The sequence below is a fragment of the Gossypium arboreum genome, chromosome 11 (assembly GCF_025698485.1).
Source record: "Gossypium arboreum isolate Shixiya-1 chromosome 11, ASM2569848v2, whole genome shotgun sequence".
Classification (NCBI taxonomy): domain Eukaryota; kingdom Viridiplantae; phylum Streptophyta; class Magnoliopsida; order Malvales; family Malvaceae; genus Gossypium; species Gossypium arboreum.
The window spans coordinates 110,601,799-110,610,670 of record NC_069080.1 but is presented as its reverse complement, the minus strand read 5'-3'; the positions used below and the strand labels follow the sequence as shown (position 1 = coordinate 110,610,670).

General features: G+C 35.1%; 1 pseudogene; it reads right to left on the bottom strand.

Moving 5' to 3' along the window:
* Nucleotides 1-5,887: 5,887 nt before the first annotated feature.
* On the bottom strand, nt 5,888-7,403 carry LOC108477730 (germin-like protein subfamily 1 member 7; annotated as a pseudogene).
* Nucleotides 7,404-8,872: the final 1,469 nt, after the last annotated feature.

Below are 8,872 nucleotides of genomic sequence, written 5' to 3'. Positions count from 1 at the left end.
AAAATTTGGGCTATTACAGTGTTTACGCTGAAGCAGATCTAAGATGATTTGGCATCTCTGTACTGTCAGAGAACAAATCGAAGAAACAAATTTGGCATCTCCATATTCGACGGAGAGCAGATTGAAGACATAGTAGATCTGACCTTCATTGAAGCAGATCCAAGATGATTTGGCATCTCTGTATTAGACGGGGAGCAGATCGAAGACACAGTAGATTGGACCTTCATTGAAGTAGATCCAAAATGATTTGGCATCTCCATATTTGACGGAGAGCAGATCGAAGACATAGAAGATCTGACCTTCATTGATGTAGATCCAAGATGATTTGGCATCTCCATATTCGGCAGAGAGCTGATCGAAGACATAGCAAATCTGACCTTCATTGAAGCAGATCTAAGATGATTTGGCATCTCTGTATTAGACAGGGAGCAGATCGAAGACACAACAGATCTGACCTTCATTGAAGCAAATCCAAGATGATTTGGCATCTCTGTATTAGACGGGGAGCAGATCAAAGACATAACAGATTGGACCTTCATTGAAGCAGATCCAAGATGATTTGGCATCTCTGTATTAGACGGGGAGCAGATCGAAGACACAACAGATCTGACCTTCATTGAAGTAGATCCAAGATGATTTGGCATCTCTGTATTAGACGGGGAGCAGATTAAAGACATAACAGATTGGACCTTCATTGAAACAGATCCAAGATGATTTGGCATCTCTGTATTAGACGGGGAGTAGATCGAAGACATAGTAGATCTGACCTTCATGTGTTTACATCGAAGCAGATCCAAGATGACAGATTTGGCATCTCTGTATTAGACGGGGAGCAAATTGGAGATAACAGATTTGGCATCTCTGTATTAGACGGGGAGCAGATTGAAGAAGCAGATTTAGCGTCTCTATATTAGACGGGGAGCAAATCAAAGATAACAGATTTGGCGTTTCTGTATTAGACGGGGAGCAGATCAAAGATAGTAGATATCGCCTTCCTGAGTTGCAGTGAAGCAGATTGAAGCCGTCAAGAGGCCATTTAAAGAAGATCAAGGATCAAGAACTCAAGACTCGACGAGCCCGGGCAAAATTGGTCCTTTTATAGTCTTTGCTCTATTCCTGTTACACAGCAATGAGCAAAAAGGGGCAGCTGTAGATGCTCAATTTTGCCCGGGCCCAGAAATAAGTCCAAAAACAAAAATAATAAAGCCCAAAAAAAATGAAGTCCAAGTTCAGTCCAGAATTACAAATATAATTTGGCCCAATCGGAATGGCCCATTACTTGAAAAGATTTAAGGTCCATCTACAAGCTTGACTCATATGGAAATATAATCTTCAATGATATGCAATCTTAGATATGATATACAATCTTAGATATGATACAATCTTAGATATGATTGCAATCTTAGATATGATATGCAATCTTAGAAGATATGATTTTGTAATCTTAGAGATTTAATTTGTAGATACCTTTTAATCTTAACTGTTGATGCAATTAATCTGCACTGTTGGATTTGAGGAGGTTCAACTATAAATAGAGGCCTCTCCTTCATTGTAAACACTGCTTTGGAGTTTTGGGAAACAATAAAATTTTTAGAGCTTTCACTCAAATTTCTCTCCTCTTACGTTCTTATTTTGTTCTTATTTTATTCTTTGTTCATCTTCATTTTTCAACCCTTTTATTTTGATTTAATCCATGTTTCCGGATTTTTATATATTTTAATTTTTAATAATTTTAGTATCATATCAAACTCGTTCATTTTTAATAATTTTTTAGTATTACTCTTAGTAAATTATTTTTAAATTTTACTCAAATCATTATTTTAAAAATATATTTCATTTAATTGTCATATTTTATCCAAAAGTTTTTCTAAAATGAGGCAATGTTTTTCGTATTTAGGAATTTGGAAAATAGTGCCCTAACATGCTGGTTGCGATTTCCCATTTGTGTAAATGCCTAAAGTATCCTTCTAAATAGAGTTTGTAAATCACGAGATGGTTTCAATTACGAGAGTTTAAGAATATCGTGTCCTATCATGCTGGATGTGATGTTTGTATTCTTTTGGAGCTAAGGAATCTCGATTTTTCAACTTAAATAATTCTGGTTTTAAAAAAGGGATCCTATTTTTAAATCCTTTCAAATTTTTGACATTAAGATAGAAAACTATTCAATTTGGTACCAATTTTGGGCGTTGCGAGGATGCTAATCCTTCCTCAGACGTAACCGACTCCCGAACCTATTTTCTTAATTTTCGTAGACTAAAACATTTTATAAGGTGATCCAATCACACCTAAAAAGGTTGGTGGCGACTCCTGTTTTTGTTTTTCAAAAGTCGATCCCCATTTTTCAAACATCCCTTTAAAAAATGGTTTCGACAGCTATAATGAAAAATAAGGAATCATATGTTTCTAAATCACATAAAATGCTAGTATCTTTTCTCAAATTACTGCGAACATGGCTAATAGGAACCTACATAAACGAAATAGTAATTACCATAATTGAGTCAAAATTTATTTCATAGCATAGATGGATCTAGGGGGCAGTCCCCTTTTGGAATTTTTAGATTTTTTTTTAATTTTATATATAAATTATCATGTATTTTAGATTGGATATCCATATTATATAAAATTCGCCCTCTTAAGCCAAAACATTATACTTTATATTAATAAAGTATTTTTTAATTTTTAATTATATAGCTTTAATAATAATCAAATATTAATGTATGATGGGTCTTGAAAGACTAAATTTAGAGACTTCATATGGACTTCAAAGCTGAATTGTATTTTGATTTGTTTGTCTTGCTAAGGAATTATCTTCCTCTGGTAAGGTGCTGACACTGCTGAGAGAAAAAGAAAGAAGTCTGATGCCTAGACTAAGAACATAGAGTAAAAAAAATACAAATTATCTTTCTCTCTGCTCCTTATGCAAAAGACCTTTCGGTAAATATTTTTGCATAAATTATTTTTTTATTTATTTGACTTATTATTTGTTTTCCTTTCCGTAATATGTTGTTGTTTAATATATTATTACAATCTTCAGGTTTTTCGATTTAATTATGGTCAACAAAAAGATTGAACCTTTTTTCAAGAAAAGGGTGTTAGAAAGCAATAATGATCAATTGGTTCCTCAACCTTTTATTATTAGTGGAGAAAAATCAAAGATCGAATCTTTTCAAGCTTCTGAACAAGATATCATGTCTTCTCAATCCCAAGCTCCTAAACGCGATATCTAGTCTTCACAACCTCCTAAACGAGATATCTAGACTTCTCAATCCCGAGATCTTAAATGATATATTGAGTCTTTCCAAACTCCTAAACTAGATATTAGGTCTTCTCAAGTTCCTAAACATCCTCGTAAGGTGTCGAGAGCCAAAACAAAGGAGTTTTATGCTTTTTCTTTAGAGCGTGATCCGAGACTTCAAAATTCTATTTGGGATTACCCTCCAAATCAACAGGACGAACTCCATCAACCTTACATTAAGCTTGGGCCATATCAACTGATTCCTCTAAGTGAGGATCCAACATCTCCTCAGTATATGGACAAGAATGGATGCTAATTTCTCCCATCTTAGTACAAGTTATTCCTGGATTGGCTCAATTTTTCACCAACTAAGAATGCCACATATTTCCTTCCTTATTTTCTTTTCAGCAAGCCATTTAGGCGTCATTGAAATACATTTACAAGCCAAGGATTTTGATCATGAAAGAAGGTCAATGAAGGATCTAAATGTCCTTTTGTTACTCATGTGGGTAAGGATGCAAATTATTTACATAAGAATGCAATGAAAAGTTATCTCAATCTTCATAACTTCTTGAACAATATTGAAAGGATTATTGATAAACGAAATTTTGAACAAGTTACAAGAAATCGGCTATAGCTCAAGGTGTCGATAGATGCTGTTAAGTGGCTTGTATTTCATGGTTGTGCCTTTAAAGGACGCTCTAAAGCACAATATTCAAGAAACCGATGTAACTTTCTTTAACTAATAAAACTCTTGGCTTCTTAAAATGAATATGTGGGGGTAATTATCTTAGAAAATGTCCCTCAAAATGCACAATATATAAGTCCGACTATTCTAAAGGACATTCTTTCTATTTTGGCGAGAAAAATTCAAGGATTCATTCTGGAAGAGACTGGAGATTCAAACTTTTTCAGTTTAAGCCAAGTGCACATTTAGCGGCCAGAATTTTAGTATATTCAAATTCTTGAATTCCTATCAGCCCCGCAATCATAACGCAACACAACCCCATAACCTAAAGTCCCTAGTTTTTCTAAAAGTGGAATCATCAACATTAAACTTCAAAGCTCCCTTTATCTAGGGATCGCACCGAAAATCGAATTTGTTTTTAACCACACAATAGTCTTGGTCACATAAGTTTGAGTCATCTTAAAAAGTCCACTCATTAACGACACCCCCTCTTTAACTGCCTTTAGCCAGTAGTAAGCCATCATTTTAGTTTGAAATGTTGAAACCAAAGAATCTGATTTACTTGGAAACTTATTTTTGTGAAATTAGCCTTTGATTTTTTCCCTGATTTTATGTGAAATAGTATATTAGTTTCTTAATTTTTTTCCCACTTTAGCATCTAAATAGTTTCAATTAGAATAAAATAGTTTTTCATTCTTCAAATTCTTCAAGGTATCAATTCCAAAACATATATCATTAATCCAATTTCTCCCCAATGACTAGAAATTGCATGACTAAAGAAAAAAAACAATGGAGTTATCGGTCGATATCTCACCCGAATATGAAACAATGTCCAAAGGGAATCGGGATGGATTTGAAAGTTTTCATACTCCTATCATAGGTCACAAGCTCAATGGAAACAACTATATTCTACATTCCCAATCAATTAAAATGTTCATTTGTGGTTGAGGAAAAATATTTTTAGCTGAATAACATTTTTTTATATGCTTTTGTGCCCCTTGTTTATTGTATAAAATGTTCTTAGACTTTCAAAGAAAGAAAATTAAAGTAAACTTTTGTCAGAAATACCAGAAAAGCAATCTGGACTTGCAGGTTGTGATATGAAATGCTTTGCTCAATAACTTTCAACATATCATTCACTAGATGTATGTTTTTCAAAGCACAAGATCTTGGGACACAGATAAACCACCTTCACGCCTGGATAATTTGAACCTCCATACCCTTGTCTAACCATTCCTTCATCCCTCTCGGCAATTCCTTGTGTCTTGGATATGATATTATATATCTTGAATGTGCAGGAAACTTGTTATATATATATATATATAAAAGAAATAACTTAGAGAGACATAAAAAACCAATTTTTATATTATTCAACTCATTCATGTGTTTCGCTTTATTCTAAGTTAAAATGTCTAGCCATTTGATTGTGAAAGCACATCTTTGTTGATGATAAATAAAACAGAGATAGGCTAGTTGGAACCATAAAAAACTTCAATTCTATTTAGATATCGAAAAAAAAACTTAATAGATTAATAAATATAATTAATTAAGCAATTTCAATTTAATAAGAATTTTTATTTTAATGGCAATAAAAATAATATAACTTTTACTTTAATAAAAAAATTAAATAATTTAAATTTTATCATAAACTAACTTTTTTAAGTCATAAGAAATCAACTCGTTCTTTCAATTTAATAGAAGAATTCAATCGTAGTGATTCATTCATATCCCTAAACGAAGGTCTGAAATCCAAACTTCAAACTAAAAATAAATTGTAATTGCAAGACTCCATATGGTATGACGAAAATAATATTACGACAGGTTATAATAAGCTAAGGTACATGAGAAACCTCTTTTATCTTTTTTATTTTTCTTTCAACTAAATTCAACATGAAAAACAAGTTAAACATCATCCAAACAATTAGCTACTAAGTAAGGTTCATGGGTTTTAGAAGTATCCCCTAGTTGTTGTTCCACCAGAACCGGGACTGAAGTTGTTTAACGATATTTTGATCCAGCTCGAAGGCCTTGGAAAAAAATCAAGATTGATGGCCGGGTCAGAGCCAAACACTGCATTTGCAATGGTGATCACCCCTGGGTTTTGGCTACTCAGAGCAGCAAAGGCAACCGCATTCGTACTCCCTATGTTGAACTGGAAGTGAATCATACCTTTGGGGAAAATGAATACATCTCTGGGGTAAAGGACTTTGTTGAAGAGACGGTTATCCGTGTTAGATGTGACAAAGCTGACGGATAGTGTGCCCTCCACAACGACTAGAATTTCAGTGGCATGAGGGTGAGTGTGAGGAGGGTTTAGGCCACCGTAAGGTGCATAGTCAATTCGAAAAAGAGATATGCCGAGAGTGTTAAGTCCAGGTATTTGTTGAACATTGGCTGGAGTGACCATTGATCCTACTTGGTTTGATGTATTTCCAGGAACGTTGAGGCCAGGTAAGAAGAAGTCTTCTACGGTTGCAAGCTTGGGGTCTTTGCAGAACGTGCCATTAACGAAAACTGCATAAATGGAAAGAAAATAGTTTACTACTTGGACACTTGTCCAATACTTGTATTTGTTATATTTCTCCACTTTTCAGAGTTAAAACGAATATATCGCAAAGATGAAATTTCAAAGAATTGTAAGAACACACCACCATCTTTAGTATCATTAATTACTACATAGAAATCCTGAAGAGGGCCGGGATCTGAAGCTGAGACAAGTTTGGAAGCCAAAGCCAAGAGGACAAATGCTACAAAGAATTGAACACCTTTTATTGTTGTAAACAACAGTCCTAAACCTGATCAAATTGAGCTTCTAGGATTTGTTGCTGTTGAAGTTAGTTCCCATACAACACATACAGCTTGTGCAAATTCATGCACGCAAGATTTTTTGCACATAAGTTGTCTGGGTAAAATACATGTAACAGGAGATGTTAATACCACTGTTTCATCTTAGTTTCATTCTGTTAATTTTTAACAATATTTTTGTAATTTAGTTCATTTTGAATTATGCTTGGATGACAAATTGATGTAACTTGATGGTCAAAGAGCTGGTTACCAGCTTTGTTCAAGTGTGCAAGCAATATCACCTAGTTCCAATGTAATAGGTGGAGTTAGGTAGTGTTTAGGTGATGGATTTGTTTATTTTGACCAGCAAATGTCTGGTATATGTAATGGCCTTGAGTCAAAGTTTCTTTTGAATGAAATCATCATATTTTACTTCCACATGCTCTATTTTTCTTGTCTTCAAAATTCTGTTCTCAATTTCTGGTAGATGCTAAAAGCTTGAACTTCAAGCATTTTTCCTTTATTCTTTATCCAGGTATAATACACTGCTGTTAAAGTCCAAATTGTAGTTCTTACTTTATCCGGTTAAAGTGTGTCTAACACCAATAATTGGTATCAGAGCCCTTATCTTAGTGGACCTGTTATAGTTGGATCACAAACTGATGGCTTCATCAAGCTTCTCACCAGTTGCATCTCTAATTTTCAATGGAGAAGGATATCACATTTGGGTAGTCAAGATGAGAACCTACCTCTAGGCATTTGATCTATAGGAGGTAGTTAACTCAGATGTTGAACCAGAACCATTGAGAGCAAATCCAGCAGTGGCTCAAATGAAGCAGTACTCTGAAGAAAAAAGTAAAAAGCACAAGGCCATGTCATGCATTCAGAACTGTGTTTCTAATGTAATTTTTACTAGAATCATGGCTTGTGAAACACCAAAACAAGCCTGGGACAAACTCAAGGAGGAGTTCCAAGGTACAGAAAGGACAAGGCAGTAGCAACTCTTGAACCTAAGAAGGGATTTCGAGAATTTGAAGATGAAGGAAGAAGAAACTATCAAAAAGTATTCTGACAGAATCATGGCTGTAGTTAACAGCATAAGGCTCCTTGGTGAGCAATTTGATAAGGCAAGGATTGTAGAGAAAGTGCTCTCTACCTTACCAGAAAGGTATGAAGCAAAAATATCCTCCTTAGAGGATTCAAGAGACCTAGCAAGCATCTCCTTAACTGAGCTCATTAATGCCCTCTATGCTCAGGAGAAAAGGAGAGTTAGCAGGATGGAGGAGCACCAAGAGGGTGCTTTCCAAGCTAAAACCAAGTCTGCTTCAAGTTCCTCAGCCTACAAAGGCAAGTAGAACTGGAAAAATAGGCCTAAGCCTGATGCTGCAAGAGGAGAAGATTGACTCTGCAATTTTTGTAAAAAAATTGGTCATATAGAGGCCAGATGCTGGTTTAGGCCAGATGCTCTGTGTCAACACTGCAAGAAGAAGGGCCATGTTGAAAGGGTCTGCAAAGAAAAAGGCAGACCTGGACAAAACCAACCACAACACAAGAATGAAGTAGATCGAGTGGCTGAAGACAGTAGTGACTATGAAGAGCAGGTTTTTGCTGTTTCATGCTCAGCTGGCCAAAAGAAAGGTACAAAAGGCTGGTTGTTGGACAATGGCTGTACTAACCACATGTCACCTGATGCAACCATCTTTAAGACTTTGGATAGAAGCTGTAAGACCAAATTGAAAGTTGGTAATGGACAGTTCATAAAAGCTGAAGGAAAAGGAGATGTGCTGATATGCACTCCTACAGGCAATAAAGTCATTTCAAATGTGACACCCCGAATGTGACCCTAGTCGGAGAGTGGTTTCGGGACCACGAAACCGAGTCACAAGAATAATTAAGTGTTATATTCCGTACTTATTGTATGTGGAATTGGTATGCGTAAATATTTCGTGTCTCGATTTTTATTAATTAGGTGCTAAATTATAAGAAAGGACTTAGTAGTGAACTTTGAAAGTACGATAGGGAAATAGGTGATGACTAATTAAAGCATGCATGCAAAATAATGGACTTGCATGTCAAATTCCCCTTTCTACAAGTAATGGCCGGCCATGACAAAGAATATGGGTCAAACATGTCATGAAACATGTTTTGTTGGGCATTAGGGA